The sequence below is a fragment of the Phoxinus phoxinus genome, assembly GCF_949152265.1.
Source record: "Phoxinus phoxinus genome assembly, chromosome: 6".
Classification (NCBI taxonomy): Eukaryota; Metazoa; Chordata; class Actinopteri; order Cypriniformes; family Leuciscidae; genus Phoxinus; species Phoxinus phoxinus.
In genome coordinates, this window is record NC_136881.1 from 33,661,935 (window position 1) to 33,689,359 (window position 27,425).

Here is a 27,425-nt window from a genome sequence, read left to right on the forward strand (position 1 = left end):
GCGCGGTTTCTATCCAATAAAAGAGCGCGTGATGTGTTCGCAGTTATGCGGTGGAACTGTTTTACCCAACATCCCTACTTTTCATGGGATTATTGCATTAATGTAGAAACTAATTATTGTGACTAACATCATGGTCTTGTCCTTTGGGGTGACTAGTAAGCAGATGTCGAGGTAAATGGACCAAAAAAGGTAAAGTAGTCACAATATTTTTTATCATGGTCTCCCTGTCGACCTTAAATTTCTTTTAAAAATATTATTTTTAGCTGATTTAGCTTACGCTATTTTTATCATTCATAAATAAATACCATCGTCTTATATGGGAGAACATTTTAATTTATAACTTTTTTAGGCTATAGACTTATAACTTTACCGAAATCTACATGTTGTGAATGAGGTGCAGCAGGTAATGACATAATATATGAGGTAATGTTATGAGATCTGTAACTTATGCTTTTTGCATAAACAAGTTAGAAACGGCAACGAGATGCTGAACATGAGCGCACTTATCTGCGTGCCTTTGCTTCTTTGAATGACAACAAACCCGTTATTTTCAGAACTGCCCAATCAGGCTTCACCATAAACCTGCGCGTTCGCGCTGCTCAGCTGTGACACTACAAACGAGGTTTCTGTGGAAATTACCGGGGAGGATCTCGCCTTACTAGGCCGTGGGCCGGACCCCGAAATTGTGAATTTCACAGATCCCTGCCAAGGAACTAAGTGATTTGTTTACAGATGGCATGTAAAAATTCTTATAAGTAGTGTAATCATTGTTTCCAACGTTGATGTGTGCACATTTTATGAAGATATCGATTTAAACTCTTACATTTTTAAACGGGCAAATTTGTAGAACTACTAAATCGTAGCGCCAGAAAACGTAAACAAATCACCCGTCTCCTTGACAACCTGTCACGTCTCCCTGACAACCAACATATTTGATACAGTAACTTTGCTCTCTTTATAACGAAATCCTGCGATTTAAATAGTCTTTATATACTTTTTGTCTACACGAGCTATACTATACATTGTGCACTTACCGTCAGAAGACCTCTAAGGTTATTGATCACCCGTGACATACATAGAAATTTACATAGACCGCATAACAAAGCGGGACGCGATTGACAGCCGGTGTGCGACAATATGAAGTGCTGTATACATGTTGCTTCTAGGGCAAAAAGCCCAATAACCTTATTTTCTCAAACAAGTTGGGCATCATTTGTTCAGTGTGCCCAGAAATGGGTTAACCTCAACACTGCTGAGAGTTTAATAGCTGAAAAAGCCATAGCAACATTCAATTTAACAGAAACCTGGAGAGCCCAAGATGTGCCAGTTAATGTGGGCTTCCATAGGGAATGCTACACGCTCTTCACCAATAAAGATCACATTGCAAGAGCATGTAGGAGGAGAGAAATGGCAGCCAAAGATACTGAAGGTATGTATCAAATCCATAAATTCTGCAAATTTTCTATTAAAATAATTGTGTATTGATCGTGTAACTTTGGCTATGTGTGTATTGTAGTTAGTTTAAGAAAGTATGTTAAATAAACCTCACACTACCAGTGAATCTTAACTACACAAAGTGATTTTTTATTCATGTATATTTTTGAACACTTTATCTTAAAAAATTTATTGAAAAGCTGGAGGTTTAACAAGGGCAAAAAGCATATTCAATATAAGATTACAGTGAACAGTGTAAGGTTGACAATGAATTGAACACAAAAGTCATTTTTTTAAAGGAATGTTTTATTTGAAACAAAGACATTACATGGTATTCTAACAAATCTAAACAGTGAGATTACTAGATTAAAATTAACCACCTTTGATAAACACATTCTTTGTCATATTTGTCTACCTGATAATTCATCCTATTCATACTGGAATATATACCAAAATATTTTCTATTCCTCTGTTCTACAGGAGAAGTTTGCAAAGCCTGCCAGACATACCTCCCCCAATGCAGCATGGATGGAGGATCGAGGGGGAATTCTATGCAGATCATTGGATGACATTTCCACCAGCACCAAAAAGTGTCTTGGAGCTTGTGCATTGCCAGTGCAAAGCATTACAATGTGTGGGGGGGAACTGCACATGTAGAAAGCACCAGCTACCATGCACAGACATGTGTCTATTGGTGCTTTTCCACTGCATGGTACGGCTCGGAACGGTTCGGCTCGCTTCACTTTTCCACTGCGTGGTACGACTCGACTCGGTACGGCACGGTTCGGTTTAGCTCGGTTGCTTTTCCACTGCAGTTAGTACCGCTTCAAAGTGGGTGGGACTGATCGTTAATAGTTGCCGCCTCTACTGGCTCGGTAGTCACTTTTTAGTTTTTTTTTAATTTTTAAGTTTGTAGGTCCGGTGGTAGCCGTGTGCGGCTAAGAGCTGTGCTACTTCTTGGAACACTTTTTCATTGCGTGTTGCCCCATCCAGCTCTCGCTGGATCCACTCCTCAGCAACCAACGAGAGGAACGTCTGCACCTCGTCCACTAACCACGATTCAGCCATTTCTTGTTTGATTTTTTTTTAACCTCTTTTGTCAAGTAAATACTCTAAAAACAGGTGCTACCGCATTGGCTGTTGTCTGGCTATTTACATCTAGCGGGTTTAGTGTCCCGTGTCGCAAATACAATGACGCTGAAGTGACGATTCTGTCTGACCAATCAGTGACCTGCAGTGTTTTCACGTCACATTTAGTATCGGTACGGTACGCTTGGAACCTCAACAGAGGTGGTACCATTTAAAGCGAGCCGAAGCGAGCCGTACCGTACCATGCAGTGGAAATGCGCCATAAGTGAGCCGTACCGAACCGAGCCGTACCATGCAGTGGAAATGCGCCATAAGTGAGCCGTACCAAACCGAGCCGTACCATGCAGTGGAAAAGCGCCAAAGCGTGCTGTGCCATACCGAGCCGTACCATACCATGCAGTGGAAAAGCGCCAAAGCGTGCTGTGCCGTACCGAACCGAGCCGTACCATGCAGTGGAAAAGCGCCAAGGCGTGCTGTGCCGTACCGAGCCGTACCATGCCGTGGAAAAGCACCAAAGCGTGCCGTGCCGTACCATGCAGTGGAAAAGCGCCATATGTAGGAACTGCACCAACGCTGTCTAAGGATGAAACACACAACATTGTGAACGTGCAGCCATGGCCTGAGTACATCTTTAAATAACATGACACTAATAAAAGTTAATCTGGTTCAAGTTCGTTTTTGTCTGGTGTTGTAAATTCACTAAATAGCCCTAGTTAGCCGTTGATAATCTAACTCAGGGGTTTTCAAAGTGTGTGGCGGGCCTCCAAACAGTTTCAGGGGAGGATCAATGGAAGTGAAACTATTACATTACTTGTCAAAAGGAGATCACACAGAATAGCCTACATGTGTGAGAGTTCAGATACAGTAGTTTTGGGGGAACAGTTTTCCCCTCATCAGGCTGAAACTAATAAATGCCTTAGGACAGACCTTTGTTTATAACTGTTTGGTGCAGTAAGAAGTTATGTTCAGCAATATTAGGCTATTTTGGCTCAAATGTTGAGTGCCTATGGGATAAAAAATATATAATTATGATCCCAAAGGCATCCAGGAATTGAGCGAAACTTACCAAGTAAACTAAAAATGTGGTGGGGGGCACGTCGTTTCCCACGCTTTGTTTGAAGGCACGCAGTCTCAGACTTTGAAAACCCTTTATCTAATGTTTGCCTTACTATAATATTAGCCAACTATACAAAATAAATCCAACGTGGACGTTGCCTCATGGAGATACCGTTAATACGTTGCCTACTTCACCCAAGTGAGGTGTTCCAAGAGCGTCTGCCTTCTGCCCTACAGATGTCGGCTTCACCGTCAGGAGAGGAAACGCATGCAAAATATACAAAATACAATGTGCGATTAGACAGGAATCAGGAGATAACGTAAGATGTTTTAGACATCTCCCTGCCCCAACATAGCTGATTCAAACTGTCAACTCATTATGAACTATGGAAGCTGTTTAAATCATCGGTGTTGGAGCAGGGAGATATCTAAAACAGGCAGGACAACGTGTATCGTGTAACTTACTCCTGGAGATGTTTGGGAAATACTCTTGCAGTACATAAGCTTCACTTCAAATAAAGATAAATTCATATAACTGTTAGCTAGTTACACGGAAGGGGCTGAACGATGGAAAAAAACTTTAAAACTTTCTTCTTCTGGACGAAAAAAATAAATAATTCAGCGTCATAGTCAACATTTTAAGACAAATGCAAATAAGCCCTTGATAAACTCTTTACAACACACAGTTAAATAAATAATTAGCTTGCGGTATCCACAGAAAAAAAAGCTGATCCTACCATACAAAGTTACTTCAGGTGCTAACACTAGCCAACTTGCCGTATACTACATTTAAAACGACAAATAGCTTAGCATTACCCACGTGTGTAGCATTCGGCGAACATATGCCAAGACCAATGCATTCAGACTTTTTACAATGTTTCGGATAATGCTAGTGCTAATCAGTTACCTACCGTTTCCACGATGTGTGGTGCAGCCATACACTCTGTAGCCAAAAAACGGAGGACTCGCCACTGACCGGCCGCCGCGCCCGCGAGTTCAGTTCACATCCGGGTCTTCGGGCACCGGTTCAAATAATGACGTGATTGGTCAACTCAAGTTGACAAGGTAACAACACGAGCTTTGATTGGTTCTTACTCCGGCTAACATTTTGTGGTTAGCTAGCGAGATTATATCTACGTTATATTTTTAATGTGCAACAATTGACGTTGGAAACAAGCAGTAATGTGCTCAACAACTATTTATAAAGCCAGTTATAAAAAATTAACCAGTTCCCTGGAGGAGATCTATCAAATCGAAAACTAAAGGAGAAAAACAGACTTGGCCCACTGCCTATACCTGCCAAGAATAGCTTATTCAGAAGAAAAAGTTGTGCAGCCCTTTTGGTGCACTATAAATTTCCGCTTCAGAAATTGTTCAGTGCGTATTCTGAAGTACAGTATTCAGGCTAGCTCAGCCTAGGGAAAAAACAACCTCGGTGACATGAGAAGGGAGTGACGTAAAAGCTGAAGAAAGTGACGTTGTCTCTGCCCTATTTTTTATCGGTTCACATAATGTCTGTGATGTATGATGACATTCGACAATTTCATTGATTTCACTCGTACCTGCTTTTATGTAACCCGATGTACAATGTAAATGGACGTACACGTAATGTGTCAAATAAGGGCATCTCGTTTGTTTCAACTCTCGACTAATGAATCCATTTTAGATTATGTTGAAGGCATATCACATTTAACACCAAAGTTTCTCGGTATTAAAAAAAATCGGTTATATAACCAAGTGACCAATCACAATGAGGATAAAATGCTTTTATAAATTTGTTTTAATGTATGTTTATCAGTGATGCACACAAGTAACGTTAACTCTACCCTTTTTGGCAAATTCTATTCATTTTTACGAACTGAATTAGTAGTGATTATCTTTATTGTGCGACTTTAATACACATAACCATTAAGGACAATCAGTACCGCTGTTTTAGAGCAGTTTGTGTAATGATACAAGATAAATACTAGTATATGGTCTGTTTAAACTTTCAACGTTATATTCACTAAAGTCTCAAACAAACGCCACAGACGATTTTAAATGAGTTGATCGCCTTTGCTCATAGATAGAGAAATTGCCTGTGTGCGTGTGTTATGCTGTGTTTAACACATGTATGGTCATGTTCGTTTTTTTTTATTATTATCTTTAAGCAGAAATAACTGTCGTCAAAAATGTGAGGACCCTATAAACTGCGCTTCGTCGTCCAACATAATCAAGGTTTCTTTTAAGAAATACATGCATGTAACGAACACCTCAAGTATGCTGGAGATAGATAGCGGAGCCCTGTCAGGTTCAGGTACATTCACACAAGCGAGTGTTAATGTGGCCAGATATTAGAGTTAGTGTTCTTAACTCGCTTCTGAATAAAGTTAATTGAATTTGTGGCTAAATTGTATTCAGGGCAGGCGCGTCTCTGCGGGTTTTGTCCAGTCGTATCCCGGCTATAGGCCAACTTTGTGTTTCGAGTCGGAAGTGCCCTCCAAAGTTTTAGAAGGATAAGCATTTCTTACAACGCATTATCATCTTTCATTTGCTTATTTGACAGATTTATGTGCAATTAGTCCGGATGAACGCGACCTTTCCTTAATCTTGGCCTAATAGTGACATTTGAAGGATGTTTCTGCAATGTCGCCTGAGGAGAAAACCAAGCGTTTTAACGGAGAGGGAGCGTAAACATATATACGTTAGATTATAACGACCCTTACAAAGGGAAAGAAACGAGAAATAAAGCCAGCGAAAAGTGCAAAATTCCCCCTTTATGATTCCCCCTTCTCTAAATCTGAACTCAAAACGAAACAGGGGCGATATGAAAACCTCCAGCCATCTAAAGTTCCCAGAAGATGGCGATGCTGCGTTACTCAAAATGTGGAAAAGATGGAAGGTACATTTACTGACGTGATGATGTTAACACTGTATACTACACGTTTTATAACTGTTTTCAGCAATGTGCTTCGTGCAAAACAGTCATCAGGAACTTATTAATACAGTCTATGTATTGTTTGTTAAAACGTGTTGAGAAATGTGGTAGATTTAAACAGTTTAGAGAAAAAAAACCTACTAAATTTGCGCGCGGCGCAGCTCTGTGCAATTAATCTGGCGTGATGCAATTGTTGTGATTTTAATGCTTTTAATTGTATTTTCCTCTCATTGCATTTTCCAATGTACATAAATTATCAACGAGCTCAAAATCACTTTTACAGAAGCATCGGACCAATTAAAAATTATACATTAACAATTATACAGCTTCATCAAATTTCATGTCATCGCTTCTCAAGAGAAAATAAAAAAGAAGCATTAAAACGTCAAACAGAATAAAAACACCGGCATTTGGACAGCATGTTATTAGTCAGTCGTTAGTCTTCTTGTGCTCTCCTGGATCCCGAAGCACAGACGGTAAACGGCCCGCCTAACTCCAGCAGCACGGTCAATACTGGAGGATTCGCCAGTGCTTTGACTCCAATATTTACGTGCTGCTACAGCCAGGCAGCCAGTCAGTCACACGGCCAAGTTCAGGAGACTCATTGGCACACGTGGTAAAGCTGCTGCTGCTGTTGTTCTGGCCTACTTCACCTTCCTTCTGTCCTTTTCACCCGTTTGTGTGCGTCTGTCCTGTTGTTCTTGCCGCAGCACAGTACGGCCTGCACCCCCGTTATAACTCACAAACCATTCTGTGCTGCTACAGTACCGACAGGCCCCGCACAGAGCGCGCGCTCACGCACTCACGCGAGGCGCGCGCGCCCACACAGCCGCACATACACGGCCCTCCTTTCGCAATCTGAAAACACAGGACCAACAAAAATACAACGAGTCATAAGTGTCAATGTGGTTACATTTTGTAATTAAACGATGTCACAATGATACTGACACAAAAAAAGAGTCATGCTTGCTCAGAACATTAGAATATAAAATAGAAAGATATGAATAAAATGACAAGCTGCGATTTTGATAAAAACGTGAGACTTCCTCAGGCTTTTATGTGGGCTGTTATGTCTCACGTATGGTTTTTTGCAATGCACATGTTTCATGTGTGGAAAAAGAGTACAAGTGTAATCCATTTTAAAACGTTTTAGGGGTCAAGTAAAGATATTTCTTTGTTTTTGTTTTAATTGGCAACCTAAAAATACGCAGCTGTCTAATTTCAAGGTCAAATGCATTGTTTTCCAGGTTTAAAAGAGTTAGATCATGAAAAGCTTCGAGTTTGAAAAATGCACAAATTAAATGAGCATCTGTTTTTAAAGATATCAAACTTTTATTTTCACAAATGTTATATGAATGTAACATTCCTGCTCAATAAGTGTATATATTTTTAACTTTCTTCCTTTTTTTAACAGCACATTTCTATTCTATGGTGATGAGTGGATTTTTCTGGAGAAGTACCCAGCACTAAATCTATTTGCATAATCTTAACTGTCTGGTCAGATGTGATAATACGGTACCTGTTCTGAGAAAAACATGATATTCACACCATTCTTACACAACCTGCCCGCCTCTCACTGATGAAATCACGATTGCCAGGTAAGTGTGCACCATGATTAAAAAGTGCACTGTATCCAAACCTTTAGTGACTGTTAAAACATATGAACTGAGTGTATTCATTCAAGAAAGCAATTTACTGAAGTCTAATTGAGCTGCATTTTCTTTCTACAAATATTTTCATATTCAATATAAGCTTTACACGTATATTCATAGATGTAATTCAAATCAGTCAAGACATGCATTTTTAAAGAGCCATATGAGTAAGCTGAACCAGGTTTCATTCTGATGTTTTGTCAAACTATATTTGACATGACTCTTATGTGATGAGTGTAAGAAATAATTGTCTTGTGTGCAAAGTGCAAAATAACTGGGCTAATAATAACAATAACTTCAGGCATGACTAACTTACAATATTTTTCATGTTCTGCTTCTGACGTTAGTTGTTTTTGTTTCTGTTCCACTCAGTATACGGTCATGTGCTTTTGTACCAGGTGAGCCAATACTGACAAAAAACTTATGGTGTAACAAGCAAGAGGACAATGGAGCATCTGCTGTCTATAAGGCTAAAATTACAGGTTATGTGGGGGGGGGAATAAAAGCATTCCCTGACAAAGCCTGTAACCTCCCACATTATAATATTTACTTGTGTTGTTTGTTCTGTCCGTATGCCTTTCACTTTATCGTTGCTTTTTCTTTGTTAGACAATCCATGAGGATATAGAAAAACTCGTTTTTCTCTATATATATATTTTTTGCATATCAGAAATCCGCCTGTTTCTTACACTGTATTTTTACACCCAATAATACAGTTAGAACTTCAGTTGGTGGTGTACTTACAGTTACTTGACGTTATTACAGCTCACTGTCATGCCGTGTGCGTTACATTCCTTTCCTGGAGAAAACAAAAATAAAATGATATTTATGAAGCACAAATTTTGGCTCTTATGTTTCTTAAAATATAATTTCAGGTAAAAAAAAATAATAATACGAAAGTGTACCATACCATCTGTATAGCATGCAGTGTATTATTCTACTGGACTGGTGTAATTATGTGCTTATATATTATACAAAATATTTAAATGAATGCAGCAGAATCTAGTTTTAAGATAAATTCTTACGTGTCATGATTTGTGACTCTCTCTCTCTCTCTCTCTCAGTGTGTGTGTGTGTGTGTGTGTGTGTGTGTGTGTGTGTGAGAGAGAGAAATTTCTACCATCCCCAACAAATAACAGGAACACTACCAAGGCTGTGAAGAGATGTTTTCTAAAAATCACAAAATCTGTGGTTTAATTATATACATATATATATATAGTGTGTGTGTGTGTGTGTGTGTGTGTGTGTGTGTGTGTGTGTGTGTGTGTGTGTGTGTGTGTGTGTGTGTGTGTGTGTGTGTGAACAACACATCTCCATCAAAAATACAAAGGATATCTAAAATAAAGGACAAATGTCACAAAGTAAGTTTTAATAATGCACACAAAAAATATAAATGTAATATTTGTTCTAATACTGGCATACTTTTTGATAAACTAACTTTTACAGGACATCTTGAAAGCACACAGATGTTCAAGCAATGTAACAAAAAAAAAAAAAGAGTAATCATTTCGGCCTAATTACTGAGAAACATATAATTATAAATTCATTATTTTTTAAACTAACTTACTAATGAGAACTAGACCAATAGCAAATTCATAAAGGCATAAAGCTCAATGATGGTTTTCATGAAATACACTCTCAATATTAAATGACTCGCAGTGACTGAACGTGTAGGGTAATAAAACCTAGAAGCCCATCCGAATAAAGTTCATTTATACATTCAAGTCATTTATATTGACCGTTACATTACAATGTACATGTGTACCTAGATTAAACAAAATACAGCATACTCAACCAATAAACAAAATAATTTATTTGATAACCAAAACGACATACCCTGGTGACGTGAAGGGGTTAGTCTGATTAGTGTATTTTTACGAGGCTGCAGCTAGATGCGTTGTTCCCTGTAACTTCGTATGCCAGAAGTTAGCAGAGAAACATTCACTTCCTACCACAGAAAGGGGAAGCTGCTCCTATAATTTCATTTGCTTTTACAAGAGTAACAGGCAAAGCAGCACATACGTGTGTGTGTGTGTGTGTGAGAGAGAAAGCACACTTCTACACACAAGACCTGCCCAATGGGGTAGAAGGAAACAATCTGACATTTAGTTTTCATCTTTGTGAGTGTACTCATGAAAGCATCTATGCTCAATTTACTACAAAATACAATATTTCAAGAAAATGAATTCAAAATAGTGTAAATAATTATACTTGTCACTATTTTTCAAAATAAAGAACAGGACGTCCTGCTTGAATATACAATATTAACTAAACTACATATTTTTTATTGCACAATTTATACTTAAGTATACAATTCATAAGATGTCACTATTTTATTATTTGGTCTGTCTTAAAGGCGCTGAATGTCTGACTCTTAATTGGCACTAAAGATGGTATTTTTAAGTACGGTAACTCATTTTTTATTTTCTTCTTTACAAAGTGTGCAGACGGGCAGTGCAGCTTTAGATTATTATATTGCCTTTCTACATGAAACAATACAGCACAAAAGCAACATGCAAGTCGTCTCATAAGCATATGAATTTAGCACAAAAAAACACACCAAGCACTTTAAATGGTGGTATACAGTGCCAGTCCCCATAACAAGTGCATTTGCCCTGGTAACGTCAGATAGGAGCAGGCCTGGCAGCACATGTAGTACTAAGAAGAGCTTACAATGAAGAGCTCTGGCTGTTTGGCATCAGAAAGCTCGGCTGGCGCTGTGTTCCTCTTAGCAGATAGCTTTGTAATTGACACTCAGATCAAGATTTTCATTTCTGTGTTTCGCATCTAAATGATCGTTTACAAAAGGACACGCACAGATACACACCCACCAAGAATCGAGAGTCCTCTGCCTCTGATCTCGCTGAGCAAACAAACACACAAACTGAGGCCCTGTGAGTTAGGCCCAAAAACCTTTTTTCATACCCATCGGTTTACCAGCGAGTGAAGCTATGAAATCAAAAGCGAACACCCCAACATTCAGGTTTCTTGATAATCAAACAGCCAAGTGACTCGTCTTGTTTTCCCTTCAAGCTACTACTTGAAAGTAACTATATCATCAACCAACTTCTTTGAATCTTAGAGGCCCTTCGATAACTTTGTGGGCACATTGAAATGAGCTAACAACACACACACACACACACAACTGAAACCTCAAACTAATTTTGGGACCAGTTCTGCTATTGCATTTACAGTACTTCAAAGAGTCACTATACAATGTTTACAGGCATATTCAGAGCAAAGGGGCATCGATATAAAAAAATTGGTTATATTATCGACACGATAATACTGCTGCTACTAAAAAAAATGGTCTCGCTTAAAAACCAAAGGATTACACAATGTGAAAACTATTATAATCAACATGAGTAATATAACCGGCGGTGATAATGCCTCAAATTAATTTAAAGCACAAAAAAAATATCATACAGTATACTAAATGCTATGGGCATAACCTATTGTAATAACTGGGGGAAATATTTACCTCCATTTTAGTTGAGGCCATTGGACAAAGCTGTTCCATTTCAAGGCATCCAAATTAAAAGAAGCCAATAAAAATTAAAGCATGAAGACAACTCGCATGCCCTGCACCTACTAGTTTTCAATATGGTGTGGGATGGGTCTGAGTCAAATGCAATATTACATAACCATTAATATAAGGCGTAGAAAAGGCATTAAACACTTAGGGCAAATCACAGGGACCAACAGGATCAGTGGTCTTAGCTATGAGACACGCTGCTGCCACCAAATACACATGAGGATTTCCATGTGGACTTGGGCCAAGAGGTTATATATATATATGTCTAAATTCTGTTATAATTGTGAGAACGATACATCATAATGAACTAGTACAAGTCATAATGAACTATCATGGTTGACTAATATGTCACGGTGACAGAGACACAAGAGGGAACAAGCTAACGCCCACTAAGATCAAAGTTTATCACAGCAAAATTTGGAGAATTTCTACTTTGTGACAAATTTGTTGCAACTGGGTGAAAATACTGCAAATGGATCTTGAAGGGACAGATAAGCGTTTTACAAAATATAACACTGTTAATAATACATAGCCTGCCCTTCATAAAAATGACTTACAGGCTTGACTAATAAAATCAAAATACAATCTTTGGCCTTGAGGAATTTTTTAAAGGTGGATTTTTTTAAAGATGGAAAAACAGGATTTAAAGGTGCTAAAGAGATTATTGTTTTTTTTTTTAAAGGCCCCTCTAATTATTGTATACTTTATTATCTAATGTCAAACACCTATAACTTTAGCTATAACATCATTATCCAAGGTAGTTTGTTTAACACACATCAGCAGACATCTTGAGTCTATATTATAACAGGCTGGCTGATATCAAAGAAATGCAAGAAGCCCTGTATAATGCTGTAACCTTTAGTCCTAAACTGAAGACAAACTCACTGTAAAGTGGTCTAAGTGGGTCATCGTCATAATGTCCAGCGTCTGCTCGTTCACAATAGACCACTGAGGGATCACCTCATGACCACAATTGCACACTGACATGAAATTACTAACACACACAAAAAGGGGGGGAAAGGATTTTCAATCCTCACACACTAACAAGTTACTATAGTGTGACATTCAAATATATATCTGTGGAAAATGTATTCAAATGTGAGTTATTGTTTTGTTCGTTTGCATTTGTAAATAATTGCTTGTATTTATTTGTTTGTATGGGGCGTGAATGAAGAGACTGGGTGGGTTCATAACAGGCGCAGTATTCAGTCGTGAAAGAATAGTTGTTGTTGTGGTGGCTGGACAAGCAGTAACTGAGACATGCCGCCATGACAATATCTGTTTTATACATTCCTCATATTCTTTATCTAGTTCACTGGAAGCCATATTACAACATGAAAATTTTACTGTCACTTGTTATAAAAATATATATATATACTTAGGCTAATTGTCTTATTTTGGGTTCATGTTTTAATGAATTTAAGTTTCAAGTGAATGTGTGTAATAATGAACTATTACCAATTTTACAATAAATCTACTACAGAAACATACTATAATTTCGAAATAGTGTACAGTAATCATATAGTTATATAATTAAGTAGATATTGACAGATATAAAGAATTCCTCCCTTTTTTTTGGCAAAAAAACAAAACAAAAAAACATTGGTGACCGAGCAGTGCAACATGCAATGACATTACATTAAACCATGGATTTTTTTGTTGCAATAAAAACAATACTGCTAACGCTACTGCTCAAGCTCAACACACACACACACACACATATATATATATATATTATATATATATATATATATATATGATCAATGTTTCTCCTTAAAACTATCAGAATTCAGAAATATTAATTATTTTTATTGCATGTTGTCTTTCAATAATTCATAACAGCAATACAATCCAGTGAGTGAAGAAAAATCCACTCAAAAGTTATTCAAGTCAGCTATATTGTCACTCTGACACAATGTATAACAGTCAATAACCGAAGAAATATCAATTCTGACTCTGAATAAAGTCAAACTTGGCCTCAAAAATATTGTTACAGTGGGTGGACAACTTACACCGTATTAAAGTCAGACAAAACAAAAAGTCTTGCTCATAATAACACTTTTGACAAAGTCTAAAGCTGCTGGAAAAATAATGGCAAGCTTTTGTAGGTTTTTTTTGTTTGGTCTGTTAAAAAATAATATTCAAAACAATTATCTCTTGTATAAAGTACAGTTTAATGGCTTGTTTGCCTATATGGCATGACTATCAAAATTTACCAATACTAAAAACCATGCGTGAAAAAAGTCCGATAATCTTGGCTCATTTGAATCTCCAGGTGCGGCACACCCTCCAAGAGACACCCAATACACACACACACACATACACACAGAATGAATGTGAGGAGAGGAACACACACCTCAGCAATTCTGCAACTGACATAGGCTTTTTCTCAACAGGCCTGCATTTTCAATTCCACCCCCACAGTAGTTCAATGCTTCCTTTTCCATCCAGTTCAGTAAAAAACTGCACAAAAACTTACTTATTGTTTTAAAAATGAAAACAAATACACTGACACTCATTAGAGAAGTTGAAAAATATGTATTTTTTTTATAAAAGTGGTGCTACTGAAAACTGTCAATAAACATATCAATGCAGATTTCTGTTGTAGGTCGGGAAAGAATAAACGTGGGTAATAATAATAATAAGCTAAAGCCGTGCGTAATTCTACCAACTTACATAAGGTGAAATTGCCGTGCTTGCAACCACACTGCTGAACTCTAATTCACATTTCATAAAAAAAGAGAGGAAAAAAAGCTGAAAAGCAAGAATCTCTTTCTCTTGCAGACAAATCGCGTCCTTTGCTCTCCTAGCTCCTTAGCCAGATGCACACAAAAACACCAAAATACCCTATTAACACAACACTTGACGTTTTATAAGATCCACGTAGTAACGCAAGTCAGCACGAGACTCTAATCTACATCATAAGTCATGTTTTTTTGTGTGTTTTTTTAATAAAAGTCACATATACCATAGTTGTCCATTAAGTCTAGATGTAACATTATTTCCATCTCAATCGAGCGTTACATTATGACAGCGTCTGGTCACGATAAAAAAAACTCACAAGTAACTTTTTTTTTTTTTTTTTATCAACACGGGTTTTCGTCTTGACGTATAAAATGGCGCAAATTATTCCCCCCTAAAACAACATGCATCGAGATAGTTTCACAACAATTAAAAAAAAAACTTATAATCAAAGTATTTTTATGGCAAGCTCGATGAATAAACCGTTTCAAACATCTTACCGGATCCGATGGCTGATGTCTCTTCTCTATAATCTTGAGCGTCTGATGCATCATCATCAGACTCGGACTGAACACTGTGTATCTGCGCAAGCAGCAGCTCGTCCGTTACTCCCGCTCAAAAAGCGTCATGAAAAAACACCAAAATGACACAATCTTCATCACCACCGCGCTGAATCCCAATCCTAAGACCCTCTGGTATTTTCCAGAATTTTTCTATATTTTTCCCCGCATCCAGCGTTATTTTTACGTATTATTTTTTAAAAATCGCAGGTTTTCCATATACGCAGCTGAAAGATAGCCCCCCTTTTTCTCCTTCGGCTCCTTCACAATCGGTCCGTACTGGTCACTTCTGTGATCGTCGGCATCAGATCGCAGGCGATTTTGCTCTCTAAACGTGGTCCGATCGTGCTGTTTTCCTACATTCAGATAACAAGTCTTAATTTTAAGACGAATCGTCGCGTGCTGCCTCTCTGTGCGCGCGCTCAGTGTTGATGTTATCGCCTCTCACTCGAAAATGGCGCCGAAAAGTGACTCTCCTCATTCAAATCGGTAAGAGCCGCCCCCAGCTCGCATGTGCATGCCGGGAACATGGACTTAGAGAGCGGTTTTGAAGGTGGGAGATAGAGAGATTTTACTGGAAGAAACATTTTTTTCATCCTACAACAATCTTATAGCTATTCTCTGTAAGTGCACGACAAAAGACGTGTATGCATTTAGAAGATAGAAACCCCGTGTGCATCTGCCAATTGAGGGGAAGCACACAAATCTGGACAGATACAGCCTCGAAAAATAAAAAAGTATACTAGCCCTTGGCTATCTAATGCATGTCATTTAAGCTATTTCATCCAGTACTTCCCTGCCAGCTCCCTATAGAGAAACTTATGTAAGGTGTTCTTCTGTATACGCCCTATGCAAACTGATAGTTCAGTCTCAGTGGTGTTGTAAAATATCCTTCTACTCAGAAAGAGAGGGAGATATGACCTGGTTTTTTCTCAGCAACTGCTTTGTGACACACTTGAACGCCCAAATCTTAATGCTGCCCACTTATATCCACACACAGATACTCTGTAGTTGGACATACCAACACAAGAGTTACCCCATTCCTTGTAGCTTGTGTGATTTATAACTAACATTCAAGTCTCAAATAAGCCGACTGAATCTACATTACCCCCATGGCACCGTGCTGCCAAAAAATGTGTACTACTGATAATTTCCCAAAGGCTTGTTTTATAGCTTGAACATATATTCATAATCCACTTTTTAAATAATAGGTGTCAAAAATCAAGTTTATCATGGACCTCAACTTTATTAATGTTACATAGATTATATAAATATTACAGGGCTGTTTCAGCATGGATTACAGCCAAATACAGCAAATGCTTTTGGAAGTTTAAGGCCCTGTCTCACCGCACATTTTATATAGCTATAGTTCACTATTGACTAATTTCTGAATTCAGGACTCCTGTCATGGTTCTGGTATCATATTGTGAATTTTCTCATAATGCAAGAACATTTTGACAAAAAAAGATATTGCTACTGAATTTTAACACACCCTCTTTCATTGTTTCATTGTTTGAAACTAAAACAAATTAAACCCTCTGCCTTCACATTTCACCCCTAACAATAGACACACAATACAGGGCTGCAAATTACATACTTTCAATGAAAATATGCAGAATTTTTATTTGTGAGTTAAACTCATTCTGTGAGTTACCTTTTTGGTGTGAGGAGCATATGTATTGTCTTTAACAGGAATACATATTATTATATATAGAATATATCAGATTAGAATTAGAATATCTTTTTCAGTTTGATGGCAATTGATGTTACAAGTCGAAGAGGATATCAGTGTAAAAGAAGAAATAACCTGGTTGAAAATGTGCTGAGTCAGCATAGGCTATGGGCCCACTACAATTGTTGTATCACTGAAAGTAGAAATTTTGTGGAGTTTTTTGTTGTAGTTTTTTTTTTTTGGTATGCAATATCTGATTATACAGTCTCTACATTAAATCATTGACCCGGTGGGTTATTCATTCATGTGTAATATTTGGATAATCTCTGACTGTTAAGAAATTAATCCCAAATAAAGCTGATGCAGTAAAATACAGCAAGGCAAGAAAACTTGCCTTTCGATTTATTCATGATCCTAACATTTCGTTAATTAGCAGTGTATAAGTACGTCTGCTGTGCACCCAGTGCACTCCTGCACCCTCCACTTGTCAAACATTTTTTTTTGTAGGGGTGTGAAAATAGGGGCAGTTGTAAGGGGTGAACTTGAGTGTGTGTGTTTATGAAAGGGTTTTGTTCTCTCATTGAAGGGTCTCAGACCCCCACCCCACCCCAAAGCTGTCTGAAGCAGCTGCACCCCTGTGATCTCTTTAGTATGAGGGAGGGGGTGGGAGCATGTGAGGGGACAGCCCCCCTTTTACAGAGGCAAGAGACTACACACTTAAGTAACAACATCCATCAAAAGTCAATAGATGCCTGCAAGTCAAGTCTGAGAATACAACAGCAACCTTCGACCCCTGTTAAGTGGGCCGGCCTAACAAGACACAGCCACTGACTCATGCTGGTTTGTTTGGTTTAACTTCATTTATTAGAGACCCAAACTGGACGATTTCTTACCAAATTGAATGGTCTCTGATCACATGGCTTTACAAGACAATACAAAAACTCTGTAATTAAAGGCTTTATACAATATAGAAAGCATGCACACCAAATAGGTCAGGTATATTCCTCACAACTTGTTAGCAGAGCAAACAATTCATTCTGCACATGCACACTTCATCTTATGTTTTTGGCAATATATATAGCCTATTGTATTTGGACAATTTCGTATCAGACATAAAATATAAATGTATGCGTTTTATACCATGTAGTTGTGTGCACCGGCAACACAATTTCAGTAAATTTAACATCTTGTTTATCATGTCTATTTAAATGTATGACATAAGATTGATTTTTATTCAGTGATTTTATAGTTAGTGAACTGTCTTCACTTTGTAGCAAGTCATTACATGGTATTTCATCAACCCTGTCTAATGCATGCCACTATCTATCATTATGGGGTTTTTACGAAGAGTACCGGCAAAAAAACGAAACGTTTTGACAGAGATAATGCACAGATCAATGCAAAAAAAAAAAAGCCCTGCTGAAGTCGTGTAACCTATATGAGTTCATTAGTTCTTTTAAGTTAGACTGCGTTAACGTTTTGATCATTTGAATGTGGTGAGTATGGTCCACACAATACATACACGACATTATTATAAGCCATTAACAAGCATCTCGAAACATTTTTGTACACTCGTCAGCAGAGCAACTGGACTAAATATGAACCATTTACTCTGTTTGTGGCAGTGAAAGGGAGGCGATTGTGCAGACACCGACAGATACAAAGACGCAACAGAAACAGCAGCAGCCACTTCAGCGGTACGAACTCAAATCCAACCGGAAGTCCCGCCCCCCAGCAGCTTTAACTTCGATGATGTAACCCCTGTCCAAATTTAGAATGTTGTTGATGCCTCAGAAGTTTTTTCTCTGGCTGAGAGCGCTGTCTATCACTCGACGTCACGGCTATCCTGTTATTATTGTAAACAGTCTACCCGTTCTTCTACTGTCGTCCTCCACCTCACGAAATTCTCCCCCGGTCCTTTGTTCGCAAAGTATCGGATCGGCATTACACCAATAGCACAGGCATCGTTTGGCCGCTGAAATAAAGCGCGCCTGTTCATACTCAGCTGTACGAATGAGCAACATGTGAGAATATATTGGTTTTGAGACACACAACACATCCTCGTATAATTTTGTAGCGGCGGAATGGAAGAGGAATGCAGCTTTATTGTAGTTGCATATAATAACCCGGCACTTCACAGCTTGGCTTTCACTACAGCTTTTTGTGTTCGGTGATGTATGCATAGGCTACGCGCTCCAATCGCTCTTTTGATATGCTATTCAACCATTGCGATTCCGCGAAATTAATCGTGGAAAGTGTCATTGACATTAGCGAGTTACTTCAGCCCCCCCTCCCTCACCCCCCAACGAGAGCGCATCCAACGCCTTTTGTTGAAACCCTTCGCGAAACACAAATAAACATTCATTCAAAAAACTAGCGCCTTTCTTTTCAGACCTAATAACTATGCGACCCGCGCTTTGGTTGTTCACCTCCGCTTATACATATAGCCTACATTCATTTTAGATAAGCCCGATAATTAATCGTAAACAACACGGCAACTTTCGTCCTCAAACATTTAAATCGTAGCCTACAGCCAACACGAGAGAAAACACACTGTGAATGGCAACTCAACAACAAGCGCGGTCCGTCGTATTTCCTCTTATGAAGCAGGGCAGCGCGAGCGGAGCTGGAGAGATTGGATGTGGAAAAGAAAAGGCTTGTTTGTGATACTTACTTCAGGCTTGGAATAACCTGGAAAGTGCAATTCCATTTTAACGTGTACGTCGAGTCAAAGAAGCCGCGGTAAAGATATTCCGGTAGAAAGCCGGACTCCCATCACTGTGTCACTGAAGCCCTTCTCTATCTCTATTATTGCAATTACGCCAAGCTTCAAGGAAGTTGTCCTTTTGTTCCAGCATTTATACATTGCGTCAATGTTGCGAAAAGAGGAGGCGGAGCGGTGGCACTTGGAGTAAGAGAGAGAGAGAGAGAGAGAGAGAGAGAGAGAGAGAGAGAGAGAGAGAGCAGCACACGACCTTATGTACACAAAACCCAGACCCTCCACCCTATAACAAAATCGACGGGATCAGATGAGATCACGTGTCCCCCACTCACTGTACAGCTCAACTCGTACGGGGCAAGATGTGCGCGCGCTGGGGTCGGAAGCGCGAAGTGCCAGGCAAGTCTTCATCAAAGCGCTGTGATGACAAAGCTCGAGTAGCAGTGACAGAGAAAACGGATATCTTATGCGTGTATATGTGCATACCTCATTTTACAATATAGCCTATGTATTCATGTTTTGGTAACGTAATTTTTTTTTTTACCATGCTTTACAGTTGTTGTTTTTTATATTTAGGCTAATCAGTGCTACTGTCAGTGCACGGTGACCATCCAGTTGTAGGTGACAAAGTTCTGGTGGAACGCCTTAATCTTGTCATGGTGTATTCATAAAGCTAGGCTTTTCAAAGAAAGTTTCAATATATACATGCATGTATACAGTATAGTTTGCTGTAAATTGAATTACTTTATGTATGATGCATGTGTGTCCAGCTGAATCAACCGGACCATTTCTCCAGTTACAACAGAGTTGCATCACGGAGTTTGCTTGTCGCTTTTCTGCCTCGCTCCGCGACCAATAAAGAGTCCGGTAGATAGGCTATCTCAATTGGATAACACATTTGTTGTATGTAAGTAATTAAACCCAACAAAGACATCTTCATGATTTAATTCAGATTAGCTATTTGAAATCTGTGTGTTGAGTGTTGGCTCAGGCTATTGCACAAAGTGTTGTCATCAGTTTCATTGTGAGGAGTTGTTGATAGTTAAACAAAGCATTTTGCTGATGGATCAAATATATTCTACAAATAGACTATATTTTGTCAGCCTTTATTCTTTTTTTAAGAGTGATTTAAAAAACATATTTAAGCAGGGGGCATTTAAGGAGGGGACAGTGTACCAGGGCCTGTTGAGTTTAGCTATGTTGACCTTGGCCCAAAACTTATGCGCCACCGGGTCTTTTTAAGAAATTTTACAACTCAAGAAGTAAGCTCATAAACATATCTGCATCTGAACAGCGACTGAACTTTTTTTTTTTACCCAGAGATCAACTTTTAAGGTGTCCATCATGTTAGAAAACTATACAGGTAGAAACGTGAAAGAAAGTTCGGGTAGCCTATTTATAACCTTACAATGTTTAACAACAATTTATGTGTATAGGCCTATATATTACAATAATGAGGTGTAATTTACGCCGCAAGGTTATTTCACAGCTTTTAATGGAGATCCTTAGCTGAAAACAATTAAAAAAACGCACTTTGAAATGAAGTGTGAAAGTTTTCATACTGGAGTGCAACAATTAAATGTCTTTCATTTAATAAAGATTGTTCTCTGATAAATTGGATGTATTGGACAACTTTTTAGAGAGCTGTCTCGATATGGACGCAAATGTCCATCTGGGCACAACCAAGGACCAAACGTGTTCCTTTATGCAAATTATACTTTTGACAACATTTTTGGTGGTAAAGACCTAAAGACAACAAACTGATGCGACCGCTAGAAAACTTATTGAGGAGAACCAAAGAAGCTGACATAAAACTGACTGCATTTGCCTCACAGTATCGAGGATCCCAGCAGAAGAATGCTTATGTGATACTCAATAATAGCTGGTCGTTTACATTCTAATGCAACAGGTTAAGAAAATTGAAAATTAAATATAATTTGCGATCATCCAATGTTTAAGAGGATCGTTTAGATTGTATGTTCTTCCAGCAGTTTACGAAAACTGTAGCCTAATCTCTAAAGTTTGACATGAGTTTAACATAACTATGTGATCATTTCCCCCTATGTTTTGGAATAAATAAAAATGATGAAAACGTGTTTGCCCGTAAACTGACAACTGAGTCACATCGGATCTTAAAAATGCACATCAATGTAAAATATGAAATCATAGAAATGACAAACATCGAAGTTTAGAGTTCAGCATTTATTTAGGAAGAGATCAAAGCGGGGTATATAATTTAGTTAATGAACTGGACAGATGTGAGAAATCTGCGTGTGAAAAATACCAACAGTATTTTCAGACAAATAATATAGGCTACATTTTCCTGTCATAGCCCAATTGAACGAACTAAAGTGAATTCGTTTTGCGGAAGGACTGTGACGTCAAAATGCTTTGTATTTCTATGAAACTTCTCTGCTACACGAACACCATGTCGCAACAATAGCCTAACTGTTACTTATAACGGACTTTTCAGTGGATTAAAACAATAACATGTTTTTAAGATAATGTTTGTTTGTTTTACAAAATGAATGGCTTTTTGGAACCCATTTAAAAATTAATAGTTTTCACTTGTTTATTAGTTATAATTGAACTTAGATGATTGAGTTTTGCCCGCTAAAATAAATATGAGTTTTAGTTTTGCAGGGAATTGTATTAATGAGAATGCCATGAATATGATGTCGTGTCTGTCCCTGTGAAACTATATTATTTTACGCTGAATCACGAAGACATGTTAGCTACGTTTGAGGGTATTTAAGACTGGTATTTTAGAAGTGTCGTAAAGATTTGGATGTGATATACGAGCAATCGAAAGATATTAAGCTTGTTTATATCCTACTTTTCCGTCTCCGGCGATTTAACAGTGACTGCAATTAATACAATAAGTAAATACACCTATAGACAATGCGTCTCTTCGTGTAATGTAAAATCCGTGTGATATTTTACGCTATTTTATGTTGTTATATTCGTTAGGCAGCTGCATCGAGAAGCATGCACATTTTGAGTCAAACATATAACAACAATTAAATAATTTCTGGCATAGTATATGGATCAGTGTAATTATATGAAGGCTTATATGTCCTCATATCGAGTCAAAATTGATTTATGGGATGGACAGTTCAACCTAAATGTATGCAGATGTGGCTTTAAATAAAAAAAGTCAGTTGTAAAAAATTTTTTTTTTTACCGCTTGTTAAAATGGAAGACACTGAAATTACAAAAAGCTTAAAACATTGACTGTTTTGTGTCCACACTGTCATATTTGCAGTGTCATGCGAACTATATAGGCTATATATATAAAAAAACCGTTGCGCAATATGCATCTTAAGGTCATTTATCCAAAGTGATTCCCGCTTTAAAGTTGGATTGATGAAACTGTAATTCATTTCTGTACTGGTCTAGACCTATCTGCTTTTAGGTGCTTTATTCATCCATTAAGTTCAAACTATACTTATTATTTAAAGTATACAGGCTTGACATACCTTTTCAATGTGATCTTATCCAAAAAGTTTTGCACCACCCTCTCTTTTCAGTGTCTCACACCTGTCACAGAAGAACATTTAAAAGAAGTGAGGCTGTCCCTCACACACAGATTGTCTATCTATAACCTCATATCCATCCCTCATGCTCCCAGTCTCTCTCTTACCATCAAGCAAAACGGTTGTCTGCACCTCTCTGGGTTCATCCTGGGTGTGCCCGTGTTCATGAAAGTCATGGGCAAACTGATCTAGGATCAGATTCCTCCTCACTTTACAATGATAGTGACCCAAGCCTATTTATAAAGAGTTGCTGCCCTCTTCGATTACATATCCCTCTGCCTCTTCTCACAGATCCTCACTGTATCCAGGCTCTCTCGACTGCCCTGTGAAACCAAACAAGAAAATGGCCACAGAGGGGAATTCAGAAGGGTGTGTGTGTGTGTGTGTGTGTGTGTGTGTGTGTGTGTGTGTGTGTGTGTGTGTGCGTATGTACTAAATACTATGGCCAAAAATATATTCTGACTCAATTGGCTGAATTCTCCTCACTTTTACTTTTAAATATACATGCATAGTAAACAAAAAAAAAAAAGAGTAAAAAATGTAAATGCTAACACACTGCAAATCCCAATCCTGCATTCAATGACCATGCCTTTAATTGGATTTAATTCTTTATTTAATTTTAATCTACCTAGTTTCCTGGCTTCTCTAAGAGCAGACGGGTCAGGACAGGCCTTGAGGTGTCAGCAGGTCTTGTGTTTGAAGGCCCATGAAAGTATTCATCTTGAGTTTGTGAACTTGCCATTATGTACATTTTCGGAGTAATTTAATGAGTAGGCTATTACCCCATAAATCTGCCTCCTGTTTTCGGGGCCTGAAATAGATATTAATAATTATATTTAATAATATTAAACTGGTAGCCCAAATGGTCACTGATAACTTTTCAATGAACAGAGCTTATTCAAGTAAATACATAAATAAATAAATAAATGTAAACAGTTTAAAAATATAAAAAATCTGAATCATTTTAATGGTCAGATAAGGTAATAGCAAACGTCAGGAAACAGTGGAACAATTTTGTGTGTGTGTTTTTTTTTACAGTACAGTGCAAAACATCTGACAAAACGGAAAGAAATAAAAAGAGGGGAAGAGGAGAACAAAAATAATAGTGAAATAGAGACTGTCCTAAATTGAAATCTGCTGGACATCTGAAGTAAGAGCAGGTGTTTACAGACCAAGCTTTAGGTTTGTATCAACACGAGTTTATGGAGAAAGTGAGTGTGTTTGCACTCAGACATCTTATGACCTAGCACTAATGCAAACAAACACAATTTGTAACAGTAAAAAAAGTAAATAAAATCTACAGAAAAAAAAGCAACTCTTAAGTTTTCTGGTTAAAAAAATGAGCAACAATCAAATACATCAACTTACTCTTCAGTGAGGTTCTGATTATAGAAGGAAATTCTGGAGGAATTGCAGGTTCTGAAAGAAAAATATCCTCAACTTTTAGGATTTTAGGCTTAAAGGGATAGTAAAGTCTGTCATCATGTATTTTTTCCCCGTCAACTGTTTGATTACCAACATACTTCAAAATATCTTCTTTTGTCTTCAGCAGAAGAAAGAAACTCATTCAGGTTTTGAACAACTTCAGGGTGATTAAATTATGACAGAATTTTCATTTTTGGGTGAGCTATTGTCCTTTTCTCTTTCATAGAGGTAGGTCAATAGAGGAACAAGTCCTACTTGTGTCCAATGCCCTAGCCATATCGTGAATTCCGAACTCAGAATTGTGTCTACTGAACTGGCCAAATTAAAACTGAACTCACAGGAGTCCTGTTTAAATCATACACACACACACACACTGCTGTTTGTAAGCACCCTGCCCAGCTGCTGTCTGACTGCATGACAAAGCTTCCAAGCGAATGAGAGTGAATACCAGACACTTACACTCCTCATATATTGCCTCTCTCACCTCCCCTGATCCACTGGCCCATTGGACCCAGTCTGCGCACCTGCTGTGTGAACGCGTGTTTGTGCATGTGTATGTATCAGAGTGTCTGCGTGTCTGGTGCAGATCAGGGCATGCTTTCCTGGCATCCGAATCATTTGCACTTGATGGTGAGGCATGCCAACCACACAACGCTTAACCCTGCGAACATGTTTTCAACCCAGACAGACATGATGACACTTTACTAGCTGCAGACACTCTGGTGGAGCCATTGAACTGGACAGAAGCGCATAGGTGGCGGTAACAAATGAAAGATGAATTATGAATGAATTCAGAGACTCTTTGTACATGCCAGCTCTAACTAAGCTTCTGCTTGGAATAGTACATGTGTACATCTAATATATGAATATATGAATTATGAAACAAAAATGACCACCTAGTAGATGTAAAAGATCCTATAATTAGAACTTGATCTCTAATACGCCTTTTTAATCTCCTTTTCTGATACTCAATGAATGATTGTCCCATTTGCATGTTAACGGGTTAGTTCACCCATTCCACCCTCATGTCGTAATGCAAACCCATAAGACTTTTGTTCATGTTCGGAACACAAATGAAGATTTTTTGATGAAATCTGAGAGATTTCTGTCCAACTGACACTTTGACTCTTCAAAAAGTTTATAAAGAGATCGTAAAACTAATCCATATGAATCGAGCGGTTTAGTCCATTTTTCCTTTGCACAACTCACACCGTTAAAGGGTTAATTCACAAAAAAATAGAAATGCTGTCATCATTTACTTACACTCATGTCATTCATCTTCAGAACACAAGTAAATATTAATGGAATCTGAGAGATTTCTGTCCCTCCATTGACAGCTACGCAACTACCACTTTGACGCTTTAAGAAGTTCATAAAGAGATCGTAAAACGAATCCATATGAATCGAGCGGTTTAGTCCAAATTTTCTGAAGAGACTCGATCGCTTTATATGATGAACAGATTGAATTTAGGCTTTTATTCACAAATAAACATTGATTAGTGAACTGAACATAAAAAGAAGCTCATCCAAACCTGCTTGACGCGCATGAACAATGAACCTCATTGGTTCTTGCTGAAGCTCAAACGTGCTGCGTAATACGAGAATGAACCTCATTGGTTCTTGCGAAAGCTCAAACGTGCTGCGTAACACGAAAATGAACCTCATTGGTTCTTGCGAAAGCTCAGTGCGTAACACGAAAATGAACCTCATTGGTTCTTGCTGAAGCTCAAACGTGCTGCGTAACACGAGAATGAACCTCATTGGTTCTTGCGAAAGCTCAGTGCGTAACACGAAAATGAACCTCATTGGTTCTTGCTGAAGCTCAAACGTGCTGCGTAACACGAGAATGAACCTCATTGGTTCTTGCTGAAGCTCAAACGTGCTGCGTAACACGAGAATGAACCTCATTGGTTCTTGCGAAAGCTCAGTGCGTAACACGAAAATGAACCTCATTGGTTCTTGCTGAAGCTCAAACGTGCTGCGTAACACGAGAATAAACCTCATTGGTTCTTGCTGAAGCTCAAACGTGCTGCGTAACACGAGAATGAACCTCATTGGTTCTTGCGAAAGCTCAGTGCGTAACACGAAAATGAACCTCATTGGTTCTTGCGAAAGCTCAGTGCGTAACACGAGAATGAACCTCATTGGTTCTTGCGAAAGCTCAGTCAGAACACGAAAATGAACCTCATTGGTTCTTGCGAAAGCTCTGTGCGTAACACGGAAATGAACCTCATTGGTTCTTGCTGAAGCTCAAACGTGCTGCGTAACACGAGAATGAACCTTATTGGTTCTTGCAGAAGCTCAAATGTGCCGCGTAACACGAGAATGAACCTCATTGGTTCTTGCGAAAGCTCAGTGCGTAACATGAAAATGAACCTCATTGGTTCTTGCAGAAGCTCAGTGCGTAACACGAGAATGAACCTCATTGGTTTTTGCGAAAGCTCAGTGCGTAACACAAGAATGAACCTCATTGGTTCTTCTCTCACACATCAAGCGAACATGATTGATCTTCCGTTTACCACAACTGATGTGTGTTGATGAATGTTTATATGTGAATAAAAACCTAAATTCAATCTGTTCATCATGTAAAGTGATTGTGTCTATTCGGACTAAACCACTTGATTCATATGGATTAGTTTTACGATCTCTTTATGAACTTTTTGAAGCATCAAAGTGGTAGGCTAGTTGCGTAGCCGTCAATAGAGAGACAGAAATCTCTCAGATTTCATCAAAAAGATCTTAATTTGTGTTCCTTACAGGTTTGGAAAGACATGAGGTTGAGTAGCCTAAATGATGACAGAATAAAAAAATTTGGGTGAACTAGTCTATCCCTTTAACATTAGAAGTGGAACCCCTATATAATTGTTCAGAGAAAAATCCAGTTCTGTCATTATTTAGGCCAAGTCATCTTCATGTTGTTCTTGTTCCAAACCCATATGCCTTCATTTCTATCTATAGAAAACAAAAGTTCTATAGAAAATTCTCAGTGGTATTTTCGACCGTCCAATTTGACCACGGATTGACAAAAAGAACAAAATATCATCATACCGTAAAAGTAGTCCATTCAACATTCAACAAGTCATCTGATC

General features: G+C 38.3%; 1 long non-coding RNA gene across 1 annotated transcript; it reads left to right on the forward strand.

The window, feature by feature from the left end:
- Positions 1–11: 11 nt before the first annotated feature.
- Positions 12–8,677, forward strand: LOC306999899. Its single transcript, XR_013797933.1, has 3 exons — positions 12–189; positions 7,911–8,094; positions 8,547–8,677. It is a non-coding gene; the product is annotated as an uncharacterized lncRNA (long non-coding RNA).
- Positions 8,678–27,425: the final 18,748 nt, after the last annotated feature.